Below are 26,302 nucleotides of genomic sequence, written 5' to 3' on the forward strand. Positions count from 1 at the left end.
CTCATTTAAATTTAAATAATACTTAGTTTTTCTACAAAATCTTTCGTTCTTTTAAAATCACTAAACCACGTACTTAGATCCACTTATGCACATTCTTGAAATTAATCATTGTATTTCTCTGTTTCATTTCTAAATTCCGATTTACTTTTCTCCTTGCGGGTACCTGTGCAAAACTGGTATTTCACATACTGGCACAAAATACGCGATTAGGCAAAACTCGCAATTTTTATCTATTTTTCTTTGTGGGTATCTGTGTATTTTTGTAAAACTAGTATTTCACATACTGGCACAAAATACGCGTAGGTAATACCCTCAACATCCTAATTATCTCTCTTTCCTTTTCTTTCTTTCGAAATAATATAACGATTTATTACAATTTCAATATTTTCTTCTCTTTCATTCTTAATAGTAGAACATCAAGGTAATTATTAAAGAATTGCTCGAAGAATATATAAAATTATCAATAAACAAATAGTTTTTGTGGCTCGGGCTTGGTTAATATTATATATATATATACATGTATAAGTATATATATATGTATATAATATTGCAAAAGAATTTTGATCCATGATGTTATAAAAATATATATGTATATAATGTATGTATATAAGTATGTATATGTATATAATATTAAAAATATATATGTATATAATATGTGTAATATAACATGTATATAATATGTGTATAATACGTGTATAAATATGTATATAATATATGTATACAATATTATTCCAAAAGAATTTTGGTCCATGATATTATACAAATGTGTATGTGTATAATGTATGTATATAATACATGTTATTGTAAAGTTAATATTAAAAAATTGATATAAAATGTTCATGAAATTGATACAAAAATTATATGTAACACATATCCGGAAAAAAAATAAACTCTGGTTTTACTTTTTAAAAAAGTTTATACATATCTTATTTCTTTATACATGTTCCCCTAAAATAAGAATTGAAGTAACAAATAATATAATAAAAATTTATACAATACTTACCATACATTACTACAAACACATATACACAAAACGTTTATAATTAAGTACAATAGAAAAAATAGTAGGAATAATTGTAAAATATTAGAAGAAAAAGAAAGAGAGAGAGGATCTTCTCTTTTTTCTAATTTAATATTTATTCCTAAATACACTCACCTGCAAAAAAAACGGGCCACCCAAATTAAGTACAAATTTTTTAACATCTTCCAATAGCGATAACTCGGCCAAAAATCATCGTATCGGGATGGGCCAAAATGCAAATAAAAGCTTAAACATTCCTTTAAATAACAAAAAAATTCAGAATTTTTTTATAATAAATATTACAAAATGGGAGACCTTAAGACGAGACCTTAAAAAATGAGGAAAAAAATTTTTTTTTTAAACTATTGCGCAGCTAAGTGGAGCCGACTGCCTGGTGCAAAACTGTATAAGTTTTGAAGTTTATTCAATTCCTAACAAATCCATATTTTGTCCATTTTTCTACGACGATTTTTTAATGCCAATTTGTAGATCTTTCGTGAGTGCGTGCGTGTACATTATGTATGCGTGTGTCCTGCTCTTGGCGTTACCCAGGATCAACGGCGTGCACGTAGCAGGAATCTGATCCCGTGTGTGTGTGTGTGCGTGCGTGCGTGCGTGCGTGTGTGGATCGCAGGTGTTACATAAGTACGGAGGTCATCAACCAGAAAAGAAGGGGGAACGAGTGCAATTTTAAAGATTTTATTCTAGTTGGTATTCGTTACAATAGTTTATTCAAAAAAAAAAAAAAAAAAAAAAATAATAAAAATTTAAAAAAGTGTAATATGTGTTACGACGCGATTTTGACGTCCTCGAAGACGCTATCTATCAGGTTGAGGAGAGCGGAATCGGACATAGATGAAAGCTTCGATTCTAGAGAGGGGAGCGCGAAGGTGTCAAGATCTGCTGGAGAATATTCCAGAGAGGAGTCGGGTAATTTTATCATGTAGTTCGACGAATTATCCGAGAGAATCACGGACGAGGAATCAAAAAAGGTTGGGGGAGACGACGGCGGTGAGTCATCGAATATGTCGATGACCGAAGGTGAAAGGGGTACGGGGGAATATGATGGGGAAGGAAAATCTATTTCAGGGTAATAATGCGTAGATGGGAAAAGCGTCTTCAATGGGGTGGAAGCGCGGGTACTGCGGGGAAGAAGGGGGAGAATCAAAACTGTTGTTTTCGCACACGATCGTGTCGTCCGATCTATGGTCTCGGTTGGCTCGCGAGAATCGGCGGGTCGGCGCGATTTTAGGCATTTAATAAAAGAACAGGGTTAAATAAAGGGAAAAGAAACGACGGCAAAAAGAGAGAAGGAAAATAGACTTACTACTTAGGCAGATTTCGTTGTGTTTCAGCTGCTGGTCAGGTTGTGGTTTAGCTGTGGCTTTTGTTCGACGGGTGGTCGTTGTTGAGCACTGACTCTAATTGTTTTCAAGATTTAACCAGAACTTGATATGTGAAGTGAATTTTTTGGGTCAGCGAACGACCGAAATAAGTATGAGCGAGAGTAACTGTGCTGAATGACTCTAATGCTGCACTATTGACTGATTTGAATTTTGTGAGTCTGTAATGCGCGAGTCTTTCCTTTTTATATTAAATCTTGAGGGCGTGTTAACAATTTTGGACGGGAGTATTTTTGAGATTTTGACGTGTAAAATGCTGTCGTTCGATGAGATCCTTCTCCTCCTTATTTTTGATTGTTGCTGATTGGTGAGCTCTGTACGGCCTCTTAGGAAATTTGGAGATTCTTCATTTGGTTGTCTCCTGGGATTATGCAGCTGTTTTTGTCCATTTATTTATTTAGGGGATCTCGCTATCGATCCTTTTCGGTCATTTCTTTGAACATCGATTTCAATGTTTAAAACATTTTTTCGTTCCGCGGCCCTTTTATGACTGGTCGGGCAATTATTGCTTCATCTTTATAGGAGGTAAAGACGTGAAGCCGACAGTGCGTAGCGGCATTATTTGTTTCTTTCTTAAGATTATGCAGCTGTGTTTGTCTATTTATTCATTTAGAGGATCTCACTATCGGTCCTTTCCGGTCGTTTCTTTGGACATCGTTTTCAATGTTTAAAATATTTTTCGTCGTGCGATCCTTTTTATGATTGGTCAGGTGATTCTTACTTCATCTTTATAGGAGGTAAAGGCGTGGAGCCGACAGTACATAGCGGCATTATTTGTTCGTTTCTTAAGATTATGCAGTTGCGTTTGTTCTGTTTCGTTGTTTTAGAGGATTTCGTTATTGATCCCTTCCGGTATTTGTTTAGATATAGTTTTTAGTAGGTCTAAACATTATTTGATAATAACGGTTTTTTTCTATTGCGCGACCCGTTTTTTTTTTTTTTTTTTTTTTTTTTTTTTTTTTTGTGACCGATCGGACGATTATTGTTTCATTTTCGTGGGAGGAAAAACGTGGAGCCGACAAGACGTAACACATATATGATTTTATTTAATTATCATATTATCATATATAACTATATTTGGCAAGATATGGTCAGATATTGACAAAATCCATATATGGCCAATTTTATATGGACTTTTTTTCCCGGGTATGCAACCCATTATTCGTTATTTATACCTGTATTAAAGAATTGTCATAAGAAAATATAAATAAGCCGCCTGCAAAATGCAATTAATAAGATTGTAATTATTTATATCAGTTTAATTTCTGATACCCCATATAAAGGATTCAAATATATTAAACTGATTCTTGAAAAATTGGATCAATTGATTATACATATATAATTAAATATATAAGTTTGATTATGTCATATTTGATTACATATAATTACATTATATTTTATTGTGTTACATTTTATTGTATATTATATTATATTTTATTTTATATCTAATGCATATAATCATATTTGTTTATATAAGATCATATCGCGCCATTTTTAGGATATAATTATATATAGCCAATTAGATATAATCATATATAATTACATAAGTCTATTTTTTCTCGGATATATAATATATAAAGCACGCACGCACGCATATGTTATATTGTATCAATATGCAAGTATCTTTGTGCGTCATTTTTTATTAGTAATATCGGAAATCATTGTTGAAAATGTTGCAACTTAGAATAGACTTTGACAAAAGAAATGGCATGCTAAATATCATTTTTTTTAATAACAAATGCCGTTCTTTTTAATAACAATTACAAAAGTTATTACTCATGATAACTACAGCATTTCCGAGATATCAGCAATAAATAAAGTAATAACTTAAATAATTATCAGCAATTTTATTTTATGGATTTCTTAATCAATTTGTCTCTTATTTTAATAATATATGTAAATTCTGTACAATCTTAAAGTAGAAAATTTTGTAGAAAATAAAACCGTAGAAACGCACATATTTTATTATACTACGGATATTACAACTTTAATTAAATATAATAGAACAGCAAATTACTAACACAAATTAAATTATTAATAAAATAGAAATACAAGATGTTAACTTCATAATCTAAAGAGACTGCAGAAATTAGACTGAACTGTACTTATTTTGTATTTACTTATCAGCAGGATGAATGCTTATAGTTAACATTGGACGCACGAGCGTCTATTACATAGAACAAACCTTGGGATGTGAATAAATAAATATTACAAATAAAAAATCCATACAAAGTTATATGAAGCATGACTTCAACAAAATTGAATAATTTATACGTAGCGTACATCTATATACATATGTATTACATTAGTATACGATTGTCGCATTCACGCGACGATCTTTGCCACTTTAATCACGTGGATAGTGCTTGAACTTTAACCGAATATAATCCATTATACAGCCTGACTGTAATCTATTAATGGCACAAGATCAATTTCACATATTGTGCGAATATTGTCACAAATATAATTCACGTTCAACAGTTACACATGAAATATTATAGCTATAGTAGTATCTAAAAATTGTTTTTTATCATGTTTTTGTATTTATTTGCAATGCAGTACAGTCGTACAATATGCAAAATTGGTCTTGTGCCATTAATAGATTACAGTCAGGCTGCATAATGGATTTCATTCGATTAAAGATTATGAATAATTCCAAAAAGAAATGCTAAAAATCATTACAGATATTATTAGGTAAGTAGGATGCTCTTCTGTTTAGTTTCTCGATTTATATCGGATATGTTGATTATGTTGCGCTGGCAATCTTATCCTTGATGAAAGTTGATATCGGTCTAATGAACATCACCAAAAATTATAGTTTACGATGGAACAAAGGGCCGACGGAAGACTGAATTTTCTTGATGTTTTTATTTTAAATAATGAATTTATTGAATTCAATTGGTTTCATAAGCTGACTTTTTCGGGAAGGTATCTGAATTGTGACTCTTGTTACCCTCTCTGCCACAAGAAAGGCACAATGTCCGGCTTGATTAATAGAGCTTTTTGGCTGTCGTATCCAAGATTTCATCAAAAAAATTTTGAATTTTTTAATAAATTGACGAATAATGGATACTCGTTGTCAATAGTTTTTTACTCTAGTATCGACTTAGAACCTTATTTGTGAATAAATAATAATCGGAATGGTACTATGGAAATACGATGTTAATTCTTCTTAAATTTTATATTATATTATTATTTTAATATTCTCCATATTTAATTCCTCCGTACTTAATTTCTCAGAATAATTCGTGTGATCCATGATCTTAATATAAAAATGTCATACACAAACATAAATAAGCTACGTTTATTCAAGTACATACAGGATGTTTTGCCCAATTTTTCACGTAATAATGTGATGTACAAAATTTCATGTAAAGACTGCGGTGCTTCGTATGCCGGTCAGACTTTTAACAAGAATCAATGAACATAAAAATCATATTAACAAAAACACCACATAAAAAAATCTATTACCACAGACCACAGACTGAATAATCACAAATTTGACTGGAATAATGTATAAATTTTTTATGCAGTTCTTTCTAAACAATAGACTTGTGTTGAAAATGTTTATTAGACGCCAAAAAGATCATTTAAATCGACAAGAAGATAGAGAATGTTTTAATTATATTATGCATACACATCTATTGTTGAAATATGTCAAGAATTTAAGAAAGGAGAGTAGGTAAAATGTGTTAATTTTTGCTCACCCTTCTCTTATTTTATATATTATTTTGATAAATATTTAGAATAACGGAGCCAGCTCCGATCACGTTGACCTTGACACATGTTGTCAAGGTCATGACCCTGAGTAACATCCAAAAGGTTTTAGCCGTCGTTCGTTGTTTATTTAAAAGTTATTAACAAAAAAAGTTTAGAAAATGTAGCAGTTATTTTGAATCATTTAAAGCAGTCAATCGTTAATATAATAGTTTTTTATTAAAAATTCAAAATATTTTCTACTTTAACCACAAACAGTTAAATATAATTTGATCTCTGTTTTAACCAAACCATTTTACATATTATGGGTGTATTTCTGAAAAGATGAAACAATATTTTTATACACATAATATACGCACGCACGCACGCGCACGCGCGCGCACACACACACACACACACACACATACGCGCGGGGGGTGTAAAGGGGGCCTTCACCCCCCTCCCTTTCCGCACCCACCCCATCCACCTCGTTTTACATGTATGTACATTGCATTGGAAAGTTGCAAATCCATTTGAACTTTGCTTTGTGTTGCAATGTACATACATGTGAAGCGAGGTGGACGGGGTGAGTACGGGAGGAGGGCCGAAGGCCCCCCTTGCACCCCCCCGTGTGTGTGTGTGTGTGTGTGTGTGTGTAAAGTTATTATTATACATTTTAAAATGTTACTTTACTTTCAAGAAGAACAAAAAATTACATCACATTTTTCAAACTTTTTTTGTCAATAACTTTTTAAACAACAAGCGACGGCTAAAATCTTTTGGATGTTATACAGGGTCATGACCCTGACAACATATGTCGAGGTCAACGCGATCGGAGTTGGCTCCGTTATTCTAAATATTTACCATTATTTTATATATTATTTTACTACATATAATTTTTTTACAATTGTAAAATTGAAAATTTATGTATATATTATGGTCTATTAATTACAACATTACATAAATAAATGTTCCTGTCAATATCATGATTCACATCTGTTACTATCAAGTTAAATTCTAGATAAATTACTATTTTTTTGTAAAAAATTAAATTAATATTTATATTTTAAATTAACATTCCTATTTTATGTTTTACGCACATATGAAATTTGAATCAAAACATTTTCGCCAAAATCAACAAGTTTTTATTAATTTCATAAATATAACAGAATTTTTGTTATAAATTGACCGATTCTTTATTGTATTTTCAATTATTTGATTTAATTTCGGAACACTTCGGTTTTATTTTTTATGGATATAGCTAGCTATATAACTTGTTTATTACTGATATTTTAAATTATAATTCTTGAAAATAAGTTTATTAATTATATCTTCAAAAATACTCAATATGCTTTAAAATTAGATCTAACAATTTAAAAAACATCTACATTAGAACAACTGATACCTCCTTTTATATTATTTTCATATCAGCGAAAACCTGTTAATATTTTTAATAAAATGCCAAATGGAAGGAGCTATGACAAATCTGATAACGGCTGGATGACAAGAGAGAATTTTTACGAATATGTTGTTAATGTGTTTCATCCTTGGTTAATAAAAAATGAAATACCATTATCTGTCATATTGTACGTCGATGGACATGCATTGCATCTCACACAGCCATTATCTGAATTTTGTTTAAAAAATAATATTGAATTAAATTGCTCTGCATCCCAACTCGACGCATATTACCCAGCCAATGGATCAATCCATGTTTAGACCATTAAAATCAGCTTGGAAAAAACAAGTTGATATCTATAGAAAGGAAAATAACTCATTGAATATCAATAAAGCTGACGTGGGTCATGAATTAAAGAAAGCACTGGAAACTCTGGATGTAAGAATAATTTTAACAAATGGTTTTCAAGCTTGTGAATTATATCCTTTTTCAACAGAGGCCATTAATTATTTTAAAATTTTCAAGCGAATGAATAAACAAAAGCAGCAGACCAATGAACAATTATGCCCTGTACAAGAATCTGATTCAAGCTATTCTTGTGCTTTAAAATATATTAAAGAAAAAAATCGAGCCTACAACTTTAGCAGCATTCCAGCTATCGACAAAAATGAATGGTTAGGCCAAAAGGAAGATACGATTTTCTTTTATATATGGAAAGATTTAACTAAAATTGTAAGAGCTGAAGATATACATTTTCCAACAAATTAATCCAGAATCAACGACATAATCTACAGTTGATGTGCGAAGATGTAAAGAAAACGTTATAGATGTTCCAATGAATATAAACTTCAATATAAACACGATTACAACAGAGCAACCTTTAAACGTATATAATAATATTTTGTAACTATATTATATTTCTAAATTATATTTTGTAATATTTGTATCATGTTACTAAAATTGATTTTTTATGTGTTATGAGTGAGTTTCTATACTAAAAATTAAAAATTTCAGTCTTTAAAAATTAAAATTTCTTTAAAAATTATAATTTTTATAAGTTGTATATAACTTTATTGTTTTGATAAAAAATTTATATATTTATATTAATTTTACAATTATATCCCAGGCAGCATGCTAATGTTCGCTGAATGTTCGTTTTGTGTTATATATGTTTACTGTTTCATTCCGAACAGTTAGCTAATATTTTAAAAAATTCGAAGTTCAAAGAGTTAGGATCCAAATGTTGAACGAACGTTGCAAATATACTTTGTATATTCAAAGACATTGCACTTTTTTCTACATAAATGAAAATAATTTAATAGTTTATACATACGTATTAAAATTAATTCAAAAACTCTTTTTTTCCATTCTGCATATAAAAAAATATTAAGTTAGCAAAAAGTATTATATGAAATATTTAAATTTTACGTAAAAAAAATATATCATTGTGTTTTTATAACTTTGGTAAATAGGGTAGATGTCCCTATTAGTGTGCCTTTAAGCCAACTTGTTCATTATTACATTAATTATTAAATATTGCAACTTTAATTTCGTCTGTTTAAATTCAATATCGATTTTTCAGATATTTTTTTATCTTAAAGTATTTTTTTAAACGAAAAATCTTAATATTTTATAATGATATAATAAAAATAAATAAAGATGTTTTTGTCCCGATTAATGTACCTCTCCAAAGGCGATGAGCATATTAATGTGCCTCCCATTAGTGTGCCTGTCCGTATTTGTGTGCTCCCGATTAGTGTGCTTGTTCGTATTTGTGTGTGCCCGATTAATGTACCTGTCCGCATTTGTGTGTGTTCGATTAATGTGCTTCTGGTTAATAGATCTTATAGCAATTTTAAGTGTTTTCTTAAAACATTTTGTTATGCAGGTATATAATTTTCGATTAAATAAAATCATGATAAATTAATTTTAATTAAATAGTTTATTACAAATATATTATTAACCACGGGTTAATTAAAACGACCTAACTAGCCAAAATCATTTAATTTATTAACACGACGTTTCGACCATATGGTTGTGGTCCTTTTCAAGTGTCACTATAAAAAAAATATACAAAGGATCAAAAACCCTCGGAAAAAATTACAGTCAAACAGCCTTTTTATTTCAATTCCTTACGTCAATGATTTCAGCTTTTGTTTGCGTCGTCTTATGTGTGACGCTGGTTTGAACGTGGTTATGACTATAACTAATAAACTTAATACATTGATTAAGTGTGGTAAAGATAGATTACATAATGACTGTAAAACCGATGTTGTTTATAAATTACAGTGTAAAGATTGCGATGCGCTCTATATAGGCCAAACAAAACGATATGTACGCGTATTAAAGAACATCTTAACAATATAAAATTACATCCTACCAATCAATCAGTTGTTAGCAAACACAGAATTGAATTTAGACATGAGTTTGAGTGGGACAAACCGGTTATTTTACATAATGAAAAATTTATTAAGAAGAGAGAAATAGCTTGTTTTTAAAATGTTTTTCATCAAGAAATTTAATTCCACGATTAACCTACAAAGAGACACTGAAAATTTAAATAATATTTATGACAAGATTATAAAGGTCGTTTGAATTGTTGTTTTTCTTTCTAAAAATTGACAGTTTCGTTTAAAAACTCATGGTGACATGACGTGTCTCGTTGCTTGCGTTTATTTCAATTTATTAACCGTTGATTTTAACTAGTGAAATGTTTAATTGTTCCACAATTAAGTTCCACCTTTATACATATCCCATTGTATTCTTTCTTCTTTTTCTTAATTTACATGTGAGTAGACTAGTTTTTTAATGATATTACAATGTATTGTTTGCGTTAAATTCGGTATTAATTGTATTCATATATTTTTTGATCCTTTGTATATTTTCTTTATAGTGACACTTGAAAAGGACCACAACCATATGGTCGAAACGTCGTGTTAATAAATTAAATGATTTTGGCTAGTTAGGTCGTTTTAATTAACCCGTGGTTTATAATTGAATACTAGCGACTTTAATCTTTAACTTCTAAATATATTATTATTATTATATATATTATTTTGTATATTTTATTTTATATTTATTTTTTTATTATATATTTTTTTTTTGCTTTTTCTTTTCCGCTGTTTCTTTTTTAATTACAGCTTTTTCAACTCTTATTCTTTTTTCAGTTCTTTTTCCTTTTCAATTTTTCTTTTCTTTTCTTCTTGTTCACTATACCATTTCAAACCTTCCTCCAATGATAGTACGGATGGCATTTTTACCTTTGGTGCTCTCTTCTTTTTTGTAGAAGTATTTTCTTTTGGCCAAAATATAAATTCTTTAAATGGAGACAATATTTTTGAATCTAAGTTTTGTAAAACAGCATCTTGAACTGCTTTACTACTTTGATCCACATTAATGTTAGGATTTTGATTTTCATCTTGATTAAAAAGTGGTTCTTGCGATAACTGTAAAGGCTCAAGGTGTGAATCTTGTGATAACTTTAAAGGATTGAGATATAGATTTTTCGATATATCTAAAGGCTCAAGGAGTTGATCTTGTGATGTCTTTAGAGGTTCATGAAGGTTAACATTTCCTTGATCATCAACGTAGAAAGTAAGATTAATAGAATTTACATCTTGTTTATTATTATTTTACAAAACAATTACCTGTAAAAATTTATAAAATAGATTTAAACTACTAAATAAGAAATAAATTTAAATATTCTGTTGATATAGATTTAAAATATCATATATATAGATTTAAAATATATTTTTGAAATTTAAATTATAATTTCTAATTTATTTCTGTATCTAAAATTTCAATTTCATTCAGCGACTGCATGTTTTCTTCATTATTTGTGATTTGTTTTGTGGAATATTAATTTCATTTTCTACTTGTGGAATATCAGTTTTATTCTCTATTTGTGAGATATCAGTTTGATCTTTTATTAGTTCTGGTTCCATAGACATCTCATTTTGCTATCAAATAATTTTATATTTATTTATATTTTTGTTTATATTAGATTGAGAAAATTGACGACCAGAGAATTAAATGGATTTTATTACCTACATTAACCAAAGAATTGGGTTCAACGTCAGTCTCATCATACTCATTTAATATTTTTTTCCAAAAATAAATGAGATTTTTGTCCTCAGTTGGACCCATCCATTTTTCTTCATTTTTACAGGATTTGAATGTTTTCAGCGTTGATTGATCAATATACTTTTCAATAGATTTCAATAATTCTGATTTATTTTTTGAAGTAGTAGTTTCAACATCTAATTGTTGATTTTTCTTAGATCGAATAAAAACTTTGGTAAAATTTACTCCTTCAACTAAGAATGGATGTAGACCATAAGCTTGGAAACCATGCGATAGAATTCTTATTAGATCCATAATGAAAACTTTTTCCAATAAAAGTGCAAAATCATGTTTACCAACACTTGGAACTTCTTTTTCTATTCTATAAAATTGCACTTGTTTTTTCCAATGAGCCTTTAATGGTGAAAACATACTAACATCCATCGGTTGCATGAAATGAGTTGTATTCTGTGGTAAAACTATTAACACTATTTGATGTGTGTGGCAGAATTCACTTAATGGTTGTGTTAGGTGAGATACGTGACCATCCAAAAATAAAATTACTGGTAATTGGATATTATTTGTAACAATCCAAGGCCAAAATTTATTGGCTATACATATATTCATAAAAGAGCATCGCAGTCATCCATTCTTTTTCAGATGTGCCAACATGAAATTCTTTTGATAGTGTACTGTAAATAATATTAGGAACCAGGGATCCGGACCGAACCGGAATTGAAACCGAAAACCGTTCCGTAACCCTTTTTTTAGATGAACCGATACCGAAACCAAATTTTATAAAATTCATAACACCGAAATCATAACCGAACAAATAATATTATTTACGGTTAACAGTTTTTTTCGGTTCTTTTTCCGGTTCTTAATCTATATATGTATAGATCTGTTTTTCATAGTTGAATCAATATGACGACTTAATGCTCGATAGAAAATGTTTAATTTTTTAATAATAAGTTTTAAAAAATATTAGTTTGGAGTAAAATAACATTATGCTTTTTGAGATTTTTTAACTGTTCTAAATTTTTTATTATTATTGTTAATTATTATCTCTACGTCCTTTATATCTTAATTCTTCTATCTGAATCCATCAAATTAATCACATTTTAGTTTATCTTTTACACATGTATATGCATAAAATAAAACATTGTATTAAATAATATAATTTTTTATTTTTATTTCTTGTCATCTGCAAATATACAATTTAATAAAATAAATAAGTAAGTAAAAAGAGGCAATAGGAGCGAGGAGATGTGAATATAAAATTATAAGTTTTTTATATATAGATGATGTGTCGCAATTGTATTGACATTAAGTACATTAGTAACATTCTATAGAATGACGGAAATTATAATAAAGATTTGAACGTTTCGATTCATGTTTTGAATCCTCTTCAGCATAATATGTAAATTAAATAAATGAATTATAAATAAAAACGAAATTAATGATAACTCATCGCATAATAAAGGCGTAAGACATGTGTGAACATAAAATCCGTGATCGTATTCGCATGATTAAAAGGATCACTGCCTCAGAACCGCTGTACATATTTATCGCATGTTAGTTGTATAAATTACATATATATAAAACGATCCAACTTGTTCGGCTCTTTTATTGTACGGCTTGCATAATAATCCCGCGAGGCAATTCTCCGAGGTTTCCAGACCGAGGGAGGTATGTCGTTAGATTGAGGGGTTAAGTCTGTATTAATAAAATGAGTATAATAAATACCTGTTTGTAATAAAGTAATTTACCGTTAGTTTGTGTATAATGGTGGTGACTCAGAAAAAGCTTACAAGATATGCATTCCGTTTGTGTATTGTTGAATCTATGGTATATATATCGCGACAACTGATGTTTAACGTGTGGTTATGCCAATGGTACAGATGGTAATGAGCTCAAGGGCGAAAAATACATTTAAGATGGAAAGAGTTAGATAGGTGACATTAGATCTTAGGCAGTTTGTTTATTATATCATCGTAAATAGCTGGCAAACATTCTATATCTGTTTGTAGATTTATGCTATTTATTTGTCGTTTAATGTATAACATTTCAGATATCAGTCTTTTTGTGTAATAGGGCTCGTTGTCTAGTATTTGTGCATTGTCCCAATCAAAGTTATGATTGTATGTTAGGCGGTGGTCAGTGATCACTGATTTGTTGTTATTGGGCTTCATTATGTTGGTCTTATGTTCTTTTATCTTAGCATTCAGCTTTCATATAAACAAACTGCCTAAGATCTAATGTCACCTATCTAACTCTTTCCAACTTAAATGTATTTTTCGCCCTTGAGCTCATTACCATCTGTACCATCGGCATAACCACACGTTAAACATCAGTTGTCGCGATATATATACCATAGATTCAACAACACACAAACGGAATGCATATCTTGTAAGCTTTTTTTGAGTCACCACCATTATACACAAACTAACGCGGTAAATTACTTTATTACAAACAGGTATTTATTATACTCATTTTATTAATACAGACTTAACCCCTCAATCTAACGACATACCTCCCTCGGTCTGGAAACCTCGGAGAATTGCCTCGCGGGATTATTATGCAAGCCGTACAATAAAAGAGCCGAACAAGTTGGATCGTTTTATATATATGTAATTTATACAACTAACATGCGATAAATATGTACAGCGGTTCTGAGGCAGTGATCCTTTTAATCATGCGAATACGATCACGGATTTTATGTTCACACATGTCTTACGCCTTTATTATGCAATGTTTTATCATTAATTTCGTTTTTATTTATAATTCATTTATTTAATTTACATATTATGCTGAAGAGGATTCAAAACATGAATCGAAACGTTCAAATCTTTATTATAATTTACGTCATTCTATAGAATGTTACTAATGTACTTAATGTCAATACAATTGCGACACATCATCTATATATAAAAAACTTATAATTTTATATTCACATCTCCTCGCTCCTATTGCCTCTTTTTACTTACTTATTTATTAATCGGAGCTCTTTCTATAATTTTATTAATAAAATAAATATAAAAAAAGTGATTTTATTAAATTTATCATTACTTCAAACTCTTTCCGTACAACTAACTATAACCGGAAAAAAAGTTTAAAAAAACCGTAATTTTTTCGGTTTCGTTTACTGGTCAAGAAACCGAAACTGAAACTGAAACACTTATTTGATGTTTTATTAAACCGTAACCGGAACCGAACTGAAAAAAGCTTTCGGTCCGGGTCCCTGTTAAGAACTCGCTTGTAATTAAACACAACTAACGTTGGAGCCAACTGACCTGCAGCATTACTAGTAACTAATACTGTCAGGTTTTCTTTTTCATTGTTATTCACAATGTTGTAAACGTTTCTAGATCCTCTCGCTGCTAATACAGAACCTCCTTTAGGATTTAATAGCAAAGCTGTTTCATCTGTATTAAATATTCTGAAACCATCAATATTTTTAAGATTTTCTTTTTTTAAATAGTTTCCAACATCTTTAAACCAGTTTCTAACAGACTCTTCATGACTCTTAACTGAGGCTCTAGAGAGTGAAACATTCTCATAAATTCTATTTCTCAGCATTGTATGTCGACGAAGGAAGCCCTCGTACCAGTGGCGACCTGCCACTCATCCATCAACAAAAGGACTTGGCTTATCCAACTTTTTAATTAATATTGCCACACTGTTGATTAAGTGTTCTTTATTTACTGGACAGCCAAGAGAATACATACGGAGAATTCATTGTACAAGGTTATTTTCTTCGTCCGAAGTTAACACAGTACCTGGTCCAGTTTTTTCATGACTAGATTTATTTATAAATTTGCTATGAAGAGATGATCGTGGAACCTTATACATTTTGCTAGTAGTATTAATCGGTGTTCCTGATTTTACTGCTTCTAAGGCTTTATCCATGATCTCTTTGTCATAATCTTTACGCTTTTTCTTATAAGACTGACTCATTTTAAGGTACTACCTAAATTATGTAATAGATGTAATTAATTGTTTAAATTAATATTTTATAAATCATTTTAATTATACTTACAATTTCACATAACATTCGCACACCGTATCTAACTATCTCGACATTGAAAACAAAGGTTAGGTTAATCGGTAATATAGGAGAGCAAGAGGGCACACTAATACGGACAAGCCTTAAAATCTCGCAGTATTACTGGATTTACTTTAAAAAATTGTTTAAATGCTTTAAAAGGGCTTATTTCTTTATTTTATCATTATATTAAACCAAATTAAGATGTAATTTATATTCTATGCGGTGAAAATAATATTAATAATTAATTTATTCACTTCTGTTGAATAAGCGTTTCTTAAGATTTTTGATAAGACATTTGAGTAAATTCCTCAGAATCGTAATATGCATTTTTCAAAAAATGTTTACGTTCCTTTAATAGTTAAAAAATAGAATATTTTCTTTTGTATCATATACATTAATAGTTTAACTTAAATTTAAAAAAATTTTTTTTCTATTTATTTATTACTAGCTTTTTTTATGGCTTCTTTAAATACAAAGACACATTAATAGGGACAGGCACAGTAATAGGGACCACTACCCTATATACAGGGTGGACCATTTTAATCCATCCATTCGAATATCTCGAAAACCAAGCCCGGGAGAGAAAAATGTTTCAGACAAAAGTTGTATGGTTTCAAGGGGGCCATAAGATGGTACCATTGGTTTGACCTTAAAAAGTCATTTCAAGGTCACGTGAAGGTTACTTCAAGTTTTTTAAATGGAACACCTTATATATTTTTACATATTCTTGTAGCTCATCTCGAGAGCTTTCCAAAACACTTATGATAAAGTATTTTTCATTAAGTATTTTTTGAGTTATAAGGCTTCAAAGTTGCAGTATTTTGACATAAAATACAAGATATCTCATAAAATATTTATTTTTTGATTATCTTACTCTAATACTTTTATGCACAGAATAACGAGACGAATCAATTGGCATAATTAAAACACATAATTATGTTAAAGTAAAAATCTGAATTTGCAACTAACAGTTACAAATTTTTACTTTAACATAATTATGTGTTTTAATTATGCCAATTGATTCGTCTCATTATTCTGTGCATAAAAATATTAGAGTAAGATAATAAAAAAATGAATATTTTATGAGATATCTTGTATTTTATGTCAAAATACTGCAACTTTGAAGTCTTATTAACTAAAAAAATACTTAATGAAAAATACTTTGTCATGAGTGTTTTGGAAAGCTCTCGAGATGAGCTACAAGAATATGTAAAAATATATAGGGTGTTCCATTTAAAAAACTTGAAGTGACCTTCACGTGACCTTCAAATGACTTTTCAAGGTCAAACCAATGGTACCATCTTATGGCCCCCTCGAAACCATACAACTTTTGTCTGAAACATTTTTCTCTCCCGGGCTCGGTTATTCGATTGGATGGATTAAAATGGTCCACCCTGTATATAATGTAAAAAAAGACAATAAGGGAACATTTGATACGCGCTGTCACGCGTATCAAAAAGCGAGCAGTATCTCTCGATCGTCAGTTTTTACTGGTAAAAAAGAAACAGAAATAGAGAGTATATCTGTCCTTTTCTGCTAGTCAAAGCGCGTCAATTGTTTCATATAAGGGTCATACGTCGCATATTAGGGTACGAACACAAAGAAAGCAGGTTTTTTATTTTCCGATAATCAGCGCCGATCGGCGCAGGTTATCAGCACTTGGGGGGGGGGGGGGAGAGACACAGTAGATGTGCGTTAAAGCAGGAAACCTGTTAGTTTCTAAATTGATATCTTGCAGTAAAGATGTCTTTATCTGATAAAGATTTTTTTTATTAGATAATATTATACCAAAAATACAAAGAAAAAGATTCGGCACACACAAAATAAATAAAAGCAGAAAAAATAATGGTGAATATCATTACTTTATTTGATGCTCTCAAGAGAGACGAGCAAAAATTTTTCCAGTACACAAGAATGACTCTGGAAACTTTTAATTATACATTAGGAAAAATTGAGTATTGTTTAATGAAAACATGGTGTAACTGGCATAAGCAGCCTATCTTATCTGAAGAAAGGGTTATCGTCATTTTAAAGTAAATATGTAATATTAATAAAAGATTAATCTATGTTACACACTTTTTATTTATTTTTTGCTTTTTACCTTTTTATTATAAAAATGCAAAATAATAATTGCACAATATATCATAACGTATTACATTATAATAACCAAAATAAAACAGAAAACTTTAAATTATTAAATCTAGTCTAAAAATGTATTTTAAAAATATTGAAGATTGTGATGTAAGATATGGGACAATATGTTATGAATGCATACAAGCCTATTTTACATTGCCAGTATTTATATGAGAAAGCAATATTTGCCAGTATAATTTAGTTCATGTAATACAATTTTTGATATTTATTAAAACATTACAAAGAAGTAATCCAAGATTGTATTAGGATTGGAAAGGAAAAACTGCGTGGTATTTTCTGAACTCGTAGAGGAAGAAGAGAATGATTGAAAAGTATTTTCGGATGTTGCAGGAAAAGAAGTATCGAAAGATTGTTGGTTGTTGCAAAATGTAAATGATTGTTGCTACAAATATGCGAACTATTCAACAAGTTTTTGAATGCAATTACGAAAAGCTAATTTTTTTGTAGCTGGTATTTTTCGAACATGTGGAAGCAAGCTTTTGAAAATAAACAAATCTTCATCATTAATATCACGTTGTCGTGATGATTTTTCCTGCAGATATTAAACCTTCTGTCTTTTCAGATTTAATAAGGCATTATTAAAATTTTCATTTGATCCACACTTTCTCTTTCTTCCTTGAATAGATTGCACTATAGATGATGATAATTGACGTACATAATTTTGCAGTATCTTCTTTATTTTCTTGTTCTTCTTGATTCAGAAACATGAGAAGAGTCTTCTGCATCGTCTGCTGGAGTGTCTGCCTCTCTTGATAAAGTGGCATGAATTTCAGATTCTGTAGTTGTGACCAAATTCCCAGTCGAAAATCTGGGTCTTATAATGTCTTTAAGAAATAATAATGATTGAAAATGTGGCCATTTTGATGTAGATACAAAATCTCCAGCATCCCCAGAACGAGGAGAGATTTTTTCAAACTCAACAGCAAATTGATCTCTTAGATATTTCTATTTTTTTCTCAATATATTTTCTGAAAGAAAATTTTTTTTTCTTATGTAAGAATCAATTTTGGGGACAATGCAGTTTGTTTACTCAAATCATGGATTAAATACCGAAAACTTATTATTAATAATAGGTTGAGAATTATTCTGTATCACAATTTTATCAAACATAAAGTTTTTCCATCACACATGATGAACTTATTAAATAGTATTGAAGACAATTTTAAGAGCACAAGAGTTATTCAGATGTTTAAACATATGAAACATTCGTATATGTGTTCACCACTGAACATATTGTTTGAATACCAAATTTATAGTTAATCCTATTATTCATTTTCTGTTATGTGTTTGTTGTCAATGTATTAACAACTCATTTAAGATAGTTGATAAGTCGTTTTCTTTCTCTTTTACTATTGGCGTATTTTTGATATATTGCTATATTATTTTAACGCTGAAGAAGGGCATAAGAAGTGTCCGAAACGTCCGTTATTTTTGTATTGAAGATCAACATTGATATTGTATTGTATCTGGTTTTAATTAAAGTTGTAATTATAATTATTTGGATTTATGCTCTTAGATGCCTCTTAATTTTTTAATTTCTGAAAGAAAGTTGATAAAAATCTTTTGAAGTCGCATATAAAATGATGTACTTGATGTATGAAAACTAAGTTCTGCAGAATGCTTCGTTTTTATAAACGAAAAATTTTCTATTAAATAACTTTATTATATTTTATCTAGCAACTGGTTGTTCGTTCAAGACTTTATCATTTACTTTTCGGATGGATTCATCTACAGTAGAAAAAATTATTTCCGAAACTGTTCTTGTATTGTGGGACGAGTTACAACTAGAGCACATGTCAGTACCGACAAAGGATATTTTTAAAAAAATAGCTGAAGATTTTTATCATATTTTCCTCATTGTATCGGGGCCATTGACGGCAAACATATTCGTGTCCGAAAAATTCAGGTTCAATGTTTTTTAATTACAAAAAATATTTTTCTATTGCAAGGCGTTGCAGATGCATCTTATAAATTTATAACAATAAATGTAGGAGGATATGGTAAACAAAGTGATGGTGGCACTTTTCAAGCCTCCAATTTATATAAATTATTAAAAAACAAGCAATTCGATATACCAAAGCCTAGCAATCTTCCTCAAACAAATATAAAAACACCGTTCGTATTAATAAGAGATGTAGCATATCCGCTTCTTCCTTTTCTTCTAAAACCATTTAATAGAAAGAATTTAAATATTGAACAGGAATGTTTCAATAAACGTTTATCTAGAGCTAGGAAAACTATTGAATGCTCTTTTGGAATTTTATATTCTAAATGGCGCTTACTTTCAAAATGCATTGAAACTAACATTGATGTGACAGACAATATTATAAAATATATCTGTATTTTGCATAATACTATAGTAGATAAAGAGGGATTTGAACGACATCTGACTGATGTGTCTACTGAATTTCAAAGAAATTATTAAAGACAAGCAGGAGGCAGACCAACTAATGAAGTGAAAACGATTAGAGATATATTTACAACTTTTTTTCAAATAATCCTCTGTCATATATTAAAAAACGAAATTAATTGCATTTCTGATAAGTTATTAAATTGTCCTCTTATGTACTTAACATTTATTAATTTTACAATCATAAAATTAATAACTTATAAACATTGAATAAAATTGTATAATATCTTATAAGAATAATACTTCTTTGTTTACCTTCCATATTTACTTCTTTACTTATTTCTTTCCAACATTTTTCAACTATATTTCTATTAGAATGATTTTTAATTCTTTTATCCCAAATAGCAGGTCTTACAAAAATTGTTGAAATTAAATTATTGATGTCCATTTGTAGTGTTTCAAGAGTCAACCGGCGCTTACAATTGGCAAGAACTAAAAATTTGTTCCGATAAATTCGTGCCGGTAACACGACGTCTGCCTAACACGACTGGCCTCCCCACAATATGCAAATGCAATAAAAAAATTATATAATAATGCGCTAATTATGCACTCACCAAATCCACGAAGAAAAAATTTTTCGCTCTTTTAGTTTAACAAAAAAAAATTATTTTGTGGGGGGCTGAGTGGACAGTCAGTGAGCCTCCCCCCCACCCATTAATAACAAATAATTTCAAAAAAACAAATACGCAGGATTTATGCGCGCAGGATTTATTATATCCAAATAATTTTGATTTGTGCGCCGCAACCCTTAAGGCACTTCCCTCTTGAAGCAAAAGGCGAGATTCTCCATATAACGTGTTAAAAATTAAAAAACTGAGCAAATTAACTATACACGATAACTCTTCGATTTATCCGCTATTATATCGAGGTGATTTTGATTTCGTGCGAGAATTAATTGTCCTATACCTTTAAGAGAAAATGTTTTTATTCTGCAATTTACTCCTTTTAAGAAATTAGCGTAACTTTTCATAAAATGTGCTACATCTATACGAATGTAACATATCAGAATATCGTCCCAACATTTTGCAATATATTCAGCTATACTTTGATGTTTGGTAAAATCTCGTACTACAGCTGTTAATAATGTTCTACATGAATCGCATGTAATTTATTTTGGTATCTTCGCTCGCAACCACTCCATAAGCTAAAAAAATATAGCGTTTGTTGTCTGACTTTCAGATACCATTTACGTTATTGCAAAATTGTTACGATTAGTTAAATTTGAAATGCATGAATATAAAAAAATATGTTTCGATTTGTTATTATTAGGTCTATTGAGTTTTGTTATAGCTCCAGAAAAGGCTATTAAATAAATTAATATATATATATATATATATATATATACATATATAATTATAACGAAGCGACTCGAATTGATGCAGGAATGCATCGCGACCGAAGTGATAATCGCGCGAGCACTGACGCAGCGAGCCACGCGCGCCCGAGACCGAACGCGAACACGAGACCGGAAAGCGCTCTCAGAGACGCACCGGAAAGGTGTCGCCGAATTGCAAAAAGTACAAGCGAGGCAATTCGACTTTGAACTTCCTCGCCTGCACTAAAACGCGAACCCACGAATTCAGCAACATAACCATATTTGGTCATGTTGCTAAGGGATCCCCTCCGAAAAACCATGCAGTTCGGAGGGAAGAACAGCACCCGCCGCGATGAAGCGACGGGCAGTCGTTGATTAGATCCTAACGAGTAATTGTCATGGGCAATTATTAAATAGATCGAGATACACGAATAACTAAGAGTTATACGCGCGCCTGAGATAAGTCGATGCGTAGACTACCTGTACGACAGTGTATACTAGAGATACCGCTCTCTCACTTTAACCGATAATAAACGCGAGTGATATAGCGTTCGCTGGGAGCAGTGAACCATCATATTGTTGAATTTAATTAAAATATCATTTATTATCATAAAATAAAGGGAATAATCAAAAGTTAAAAGCCATTAAATTCAAAGGAGTAGCCGTCCGACGTATCTCCGGCCTTTCCTGAACGATCCCAAAAAAATCCCCGTGCTCCTTTGCGGAGGCACAACAGTTTGGTTATTATATTACCAGTTGCATCAATAGCAATTGAAGAATACCCTCATGCAGCATATTCTCTATACATTGCAATCTGGTGATTAGACCAATAATGAACATAAAAATTCAGTCCTATATTATGTATTATGTTCTTATATACAGTCTCTTGTGCTATTAACAATGATTGAAGGAGATCTTTATCGAAACACAAATTTTGACTATATTCTTGCATTACACTTCTTAATGTTTTTGCTAAATACAAATGCGATGGTTCTGGATCATTAATTGTTATTAATTCTTCAGCCTGTTCAGCTCTATATACTTCAGCAGTTAAATGTCTATCCCAAAATATTTTACCAATTTGTGTTCATTCAGTATTTCTTAAGATTCTTTTTCCACATATGCCTGTTCCTTTCGTATGTTCACATATCATGACATTATCATATTCAAAATTTAAATTATAAATAACCCCATTAATAACTGAACCACAATTACATTTTCTATTTATTGTAATTGTGTTATTATAAACTTTATTTTGTTTAAAATAATATGCACACTTAATTTTATGTACGTTCCACAGTTTCTCAGTTATAACTTGTTGCCATATACCCGGTTGCAATATTTTATATTTTCTGAATCGTATTTGGGGCCGATATTTTTCTGTGCGAACATATTGCTTCGTAACAATCAAATTTTCTAATTCTTGTTTTTTAAAAATGACTTTAATAATATGATTTGCATCATCGCTCGTATTTAACGTAGAAGATGTGATATTCAAACTTGTATCTAAATTTGTGTTGCATGAATCATTTTCATTTGAAATATTTCTAATACTGTTTGTATTAATTGTACTCCTATTTGTATTAATTAGTTTGTCTTTTAATTCAAAACAATTCTTTACGACTAATGCATATAATCCGTTTTCTGAAATATCACAGTTTAGTTCACGAGATATATTCGTCCATATTTTGCTTCGTTTTGAAATTATTTTATTTTCAGTATTTATTAAATTATCTTTATATTGTAAAATTGTTGACACAATTAACTTTTCGTCATACAGACGAGGTCTACCACGTTTTGATGCCATTGCAAAATTATTTACTTACAAACCGTATAAACCGCGCGTAAAATTGTATAACTTACAGTACATGCGAGTTTCCTGCTAAACCACTAACTAATTAGAGTTTCAGAATTGAAAGTAAATAACAAATGTACTTAAGAGCTTCTTAGTCTTACGACGAGCGATCAAACTGAACTGGGCTCTGTGCGAGCCTCGCTTATATTTCTGAAACGATCAAAAAGATCGTCCGCGACTATAACTCTTGTTTCGGCGGCCGCGGTGCGACTTAGATATCTGATATCTGAAACAAGAGTTATAGCTGCGGACGATCTTTTTGATCGTTTCAAAAAGCGAGGCTCGCACAGAGCCCAGTTCAGTTTGATCGCTCGTCGTAAGAATAAGAAGCTCGTAAGAGGATGCTAAACTGATCTTTTTTACCGACAATGTTACCGACAATGCCAAATTACTTAGGTGAAATTAATGTATTGATTGTACAGAAAAAAAATGCTTCTCTAGGATTAAAGTATATATAGAAACAAAGTTGAGAGATCAAATTTCAATGAAAAACAAAAAAAAATTTTTTTGTTAGTGCCATGTCGTAATTATATTTGCTGAATATAAAAGATTGCAGTTGTACGGATAAAATAATATTTCTTCCAATATAAAAATACATGAAGGAATGTAATAAAACTTGTAGAAATAAGTTTTGAAGCTTAAAAAAAAGATATCGATTTCACCTGCAAACATTGCATTTCGAGCATTTCTGTGCGTCGAAATCAACGTACAGAGCAATAATTAGTTGCTCGCCTCGCGTATAGAGAGAGCTGTAATCGGTTTCTATGACAAGGAGAGCAATAGTATTATCCTTGTCTGTCTCATGCGTGTAAGAGTAATATACCGTCTTTTTTTCTCTTATTGTCGTACGGTTATGCTATCTTTCTCTCGCTTGCTTATTATATATCGCCGTTACTTTTTCACAAGCTTATTTGTATTTGCGATCACTTTTTCATGCAAAAAAAATCACAAAAATGTTATAAATGTTTAGTTGAGCGTGAAAATGCAACAGAGCGATATACTATAAGAAGCAAAAAAGAGACAAAGTGAGCGACTAATTATATGAGAAAAGAAATAACATATATTATCTTTGTTTGATTCATACGTGGAGAGTAAGGCTTTTGCACGTAAAAAAATTTTAATCGTAATCGTAAAACTGTAAATAAATCGATCAATTACAGCGCGTAGTAAGACGAGTGAAATCATTACTAAGCACTGTGATTAGTCAATTTGTTTACAGTTGTTTATGATTATAACTAAAACTTTTTTACGTGCAAAGGCTAAAGGTGCTAGCAATGAAAAATAACAGGAATAGGAACAGAAAATAATGTAGGAAAAAAGGGAGAGAAATATCTTCTAAAGATATCTTCTAGAGATATTTCTCTCTCTTTCTTTCCAATGTTATTCCTTGTTCCTATTTCTTAAATTTTTCATTGTACTAGAGCTCTAATATACATGCCCACACTAATATTGCAGTCTCTCATATTTTCTCTCTCTCTCTCTCTCTCTCTCTCTCTCTCTCTCTCTCTCTCTCTCTCTCTCTCTCTCTCTCTCTCTCTCTCTCTCTCTCTCTCTCTCTCTCTCTCTTCCCCCTTTCTCTCTCTCTCTCTCTCTCTCTCTCTCCCCCCTTTCTCTCTCTCCCTCTCTCTCTCTTTCTCTCTCTCTCTCCTCCAAAAAAAAATATAAAATTTTGATTTAGATTTTTCATTTTAATTTATTTTATTATTTAGTGGATGCATAGATTACGAAAAAAGAATACATGTAAACATATAATATATGTATATATTATAAATATACAGGGTGATTCAAAACAACCTGATGTCCTTAAAATGACATATTCTTGAGTGAATTCTAAAACAATTTTTCCTTTACCAAAATTTGATTTGAAGCGTATTTTTTTAGTTATAAACAAAAATAGTTAGCAAACCACGCGTCGAGTATAGAAGGCAGGCAGGAGCGGCGCGACGCGCCGCGAGCACGGGCGCAGCTGACCGTCCGACGGGTGATTACCACCATATAAGTCGCTAACTATTTTATCTTATAACATAAAATTATGCTTTAAATAAAATTTTGGTAAAGAAGAAAATGTTTTAGAATTATGTCCGGAATACGTATTCTTTAAAATAACGTTACTTTCGATCACGATTTATCGTATTCCACCGTGCAAAGGATTCTTGCAGAAGAGAAATTGCACACATTCCACTACATCTGTGTGCAACACTTGCGACCAGAAGATTATCCTCGGCGAAAATATTTCTGCGAAAATTTATTAAGAAAGATGGAGCAGGATCCAAGATTTCTTTCTCGTGTGATATTTAATGATGAATCACTATTCACACGAGAAGAGATTTTTAATTCACACAACATTCATTATTAGAATGATGAGAATCCTCGACTTACCCGCCTTAGAAGTTTCCAGACTCGTTGGAAGAAGAACGTCTGGGCAGGAATTATAGGAAGACAAATAATGGGTCCAGTTTATCTTCCAGATAATTTAAATGATACAAATTATTTAGAATTTCTGGAGAATACATTGCCAGAATTTTTGGAAGATATCCCTCTGGCCGGAATAATATTCTTTTTCAACAAGATGGTGCCGGGCCACACAACGCCAGAGTTGTATCACGATACTTAAATCGGCAGTTCACTCGACGCTAGATGGGCCGATATGGTCCAATACGTTTGTTTGCAAGATCTCCGGATCTTAACCCATTAGATTTTTTTTATGGAGTTATTGTAAGGAGATTGTTTATAGAAAACTGCCTGAAACCATTGAGGATCTGGACTTCAAACTTCATGAAGCAATTTGATCTATTGTAGAAAACATGTTAGAAAATATGCAAATTAATATGTCAAGACGTTTAAAAGCTTGCGTTGCGATGGACGGAGGCCATTTTGAACATCTTTTGTGAAGAAAAATAAAATTAAATCCGTCCTTTTCAGGGCGAACAAATCCGCCC

General features: G+C 30.8%; 1 pseudogene; it reads left to right on the plus strand.

Annotated features, from left to right (window-relative positions):
* The first annotated feature begins 1,803 nt into the window (after positions 1–1,803).
* Positions 1,804–8,287, plus strand: LOC140663534 (uncharacterized; annotated as a pseudogene).
* The last annotated feature ends 18,015 nt before the right edge of the window (positions 8,288–26,302 follow it).

This window comes from Anoplolepis gracilipes, chromosome 3, assembly GCF_047496725.1.
Source record: "Anoplolepis gracilipes chromosome 3, ASM4749672v1, whole genome shotgun sequence".
Classification (NCBI taxonomy): domain Eukaryota; kingdom Metazoa; phylum Arthropoda; class Insecta; order Hymenoptera; family Formicidae; genus Anoplolepis; species Anoplolepis gracilipes.